Source organism: Lactuca sativa, chromosome 9 (assembly GCF_002870075.4).
Source record: "Lactuca sativa cultivar Salinas chromosome 9, Lsat_Salinas_v11, whole genome shotgun sequence".
In the NCBI taxonomy this organism is placed as follows: Eukaryota; Viridiplantae; Streptophyta; class Magnoliopsida; order Asterales; family Asteraceae; genus Lactuca; species Lactuca sativa.
The window spans coordinates 135,465,639-135,469,460 of NC_056631.2; positions in this window are offsets into that span (position 1 = coordinate 135,465,639).

Consider the following 3,822-nt stretch of genomic DNA (forward strand, 5'->3'; position numbering starts at 1 on the left):
AAATCATTGTGATTTCTGGGACGAAATCCTCAAAAGGAGGGGGTATTTGTAACATACACGTTCTGAAATTGAGTATTGTTATTATTAAAAGTGAATAAAATTGAGTGATAGAGTTCTAACAGATAGTTTTTACTAGAAATGAAGTAAAACTATATTTAGAATCACTCAGAAAATGTTGGAAGTCTTATGAGATTCCAATCAAATGTCAAATGGTAAAAATTTAGCGAAAATATAAATTTTGTAATAAGTAAAATTTTATTGTTGAAATTTGTAAATAATCTCGTTAGAAAATTGTAGGCGAAAACCTCGTTGAAATCCAAGTTATAACGAAGAAGTTATGACCAAACGAAGATCCGTGATAAATCCAGAAAATACTTTGTCGCGTAAAAATTTAGTTTTCGATAAACTAATTTTTAGCCTTAGTAATGCAAATGAAAGTTGTAGAACTCATGAAAAATAATCAACTTTCATATAAAGACCGTTTGAATCTGACTTCGTATGAGGAAGTTATGATTTTTCGAAGTTTCAGCCTAGCAGTAGACAGCTAAAAACTCGAATTTTAGATCGAGTGGTTTTTAGCCGACTCAAACTAAACGAGAATTGAAGATCTCGTCAATAGTAGTACAACGGTAAAAAGTCTGACGAAAACGGAAGTCGAATGAAGAAGTTATGAATTTTTAACGGATTTTCCTGTCCCAGTCTGTTAAAAAAAATAATATTAAAATTAAATTCAAAATTAACCTACGAAGTCTAAACGAAAGTTGTAGAGCGTAATTTTAGCTACGCGTGCATATAAAGAACGTCAAAAATGGAGCTCGTATGCGAAAGTTGTGGATTTTAGAAGTTTTTGCACGAAAATCGAGAAATTTTGCATAGGTGGCTTCGGCCACGTCACCTTCGCTCTATGCACGCCATGTGTTCGAACTGCTGAGTCATCGAGGCCAGCTGGCGAGGCGTGTCGCAACCCTCACATCCGAAGTATAGGTCCAACAGCGGTCCGACGCGTGCCCTCCTTACGCGTCCGAAGCTCGCTCCTTCACTGCGCCATCCTCGCTGTCCGAACCGAGCCTCACTGGAGCCCTGCACAGCTGCCGTGTATCTTCGCTAAGTCACCCTTCTCGGCCGACCCTCGCATCTGTTGTCGCGTGCAGCCTTCTCAGCCCTCGGATCCGAGCCTCTCACCCTATAAATACAAGGCTGCGAGCCTTCCCGAGAAACTTTGGAATTTTGGCATATTTCACCCTTTTTTTATATTTTGACTATTTCCACTTCTCCCGAAGCCCCGGTATTATATTTAAAGCCCGGAATACGTCCTGAAGTGCCCGGAAAGCCCGAAAAAATTATCTTTTCGGTTTTGAATCTCTACCTTCCCAGAGCCCGGTTTTTCAATAAATCTCCCGGTTTCAACGAATAAAGTCATATTTAGAGCCGAAATGTTGCACAAATTATTATTTTGACCCCCGGATTATTTCAAGGTGAGTTTAATATATAGGAACAATTGTATGTTATGTGTTATATGTGCTACGTGCTTTTCAGTGTTATTATTCCGGGTTATTTTCCCGGGTTATTTTTATTCGCTATTTTTTAATAGCAAAGAAATACCTTTGACCATGTGATCAGTGAAAGGACTTAGATTCACGTTGGTACTGGTATGTAGCCTCTGGCTATGTGGAACATGTCTCCGTAAGAGAATGAATTCTATTCTATGGTAGTGGTAGAAGGTTAGACAGGGCTATAAGCCTGAAATTTACCAAAATGTTAATCCGAAGTTGTATATCTTCTGTGCCGTATGGGCCAAAGCTTTATTGATGTATATCAAGCATGAAAATTGTTATGTCTCATTGATTGTATATCTTTAAATCAAATCAATGATTGATATGGAATGTTTGTCACATGATTCACGTATGCCCCTGTTGTTCCTTGTTCCTCTTTGCTTCTGCCCTATTAAAGTATATATATGGCATAACGTTATATTGTATCTATTATTGAACTCACTAAGCGTCACCGCTTACCCTCTCGATGTTTAACAAATTGCAGGAGATAAACATCCAGTATAGTTATATACTGGTAGAAGATTTTTGAATAGATTGAAACTATTGTATCGATAGAACTTATGAATAGTTTGAAACTATTGTATTTTGCACTCCCATATGTATAAAACTATGAATCCTGGGAAGTTATGTAATATATAACACTTTAAAATAGTCGGTTTGTATCCAGTAGTTTGTAACCTCTTTATCAATGTAAAATATTTTTTTATGAATATGCAAGTAACATGTTTTGGAGTAACTATATTGTCGTGTATGAAAGTTTGGGTCTTTCATAAATACGAAAGTTAGGGTCTTTCAGGAAGGCCTTCCTAAGCCTTTTAAACATTGCTTATGTATATACATAGACATGCAATTGATAATAAGTATAACAGAGCTTAAGTAAATGTATTTGATAAGTATAAGAATTTGTAAAACAGTTTGAAGCAAAACAGTTTGATAAACAGTTTGAACAGTAAGAAAATCACTGGTTTTGTAGTTATTAATCACATGTGATTAATGTAATAACTATAAGTATTCAACTTGTATTCCCCCCCCCCCCCCCATAAAAGCATTTAAAAACATTTTATCCATTGATTAAGGGGTATGAACTCACCTATAGTGAGTGGTACGGATGTACTGAAGATGTAGGATTGCTAGGTGTCAAGTGAAGTCTTGAACACACTCTATGATCCTAGTTAACATATATTCACACATATATGTTCCCAATTAGCATTAAACTATTAAGTGAAAATTTTTAGACCTCCTAGAACATGTTAAACACCTATAATAAGTGTTATTAGCCGTAAGGATTGCATCTAATTTGTTGTAGGACACGGCTAGTGAGTTTAGGATTCCAAAGGACCCCATTCTTGAGTTTACTCTCCAAGAATCATCACACAAGGAGTTTACGGTCATAAACCCTTGAGTTTACGGCCGTAAGCTCCTAAGCCTTTGTTTGTTGGGTGTTTTGAAGTTCTAAATGTTCCCTCGAAGCATTCCTACTTGATGGTTTAGTCCGTGGAAGAGATTAGGGCACCTTTCAACTCCTTTGAGGAGTTCACGGCCCTGGGACCAATTCCCTTAGAGATTACGGCCGTAATCTCTCATGGGGATGGGTTTTTTGTGATTCCAAGTCTCTAAATTAACTAGGAGTGAATCTAGGCTAGTGTTCAAGGCTTTTGGAGGGTTTAAAACACCTTTTGGCCCTTAAGTTTGGAGTTCACGGTCCAAGAACTTCTTGGGCCGTGAACACCTTACTATTAGTGTTATTGGGTGTTTTCTAGTCCTGCATACACTAAGATACAAGCCTAGCATAGTTTCATTGCAAGAGGAAGGGACTAGGGCACTCTTTGCCCCATAAAGAATGGTTTACGGTGCAAGATGTTTTTTGGCCGTAAACTCTTAAATCTTGTTGTTTTGATATGATTTCTAGGTTATTAAGCATATAATAAGCTATATAATACAACTAGATGGAAGGACTCATGTTTTGGGACGAAAGTCCGAAGATCCGAGAGAGAGAATTCTGCTTTTCTCTAGTTGGAAATGTAACAAATGAATAATTATGGCTCAGAACCATATATATACTCCTGGGGGTTTTGGCAGAAAATATTTTATTCAAGCAATGAACTCTAATATCATAGAGTTTTGAAATAACAGAGTTGCACAAAACCCTAATGCATCCTCTCTCCTGATATCTCTTTAAGTGTAAATCTTGAAATACTCAAACTTATTCTAAAAAGTCTGAAAATTTACAGCAACTGTTCCGACTTCTATTAACTTGATATTGTTTGTA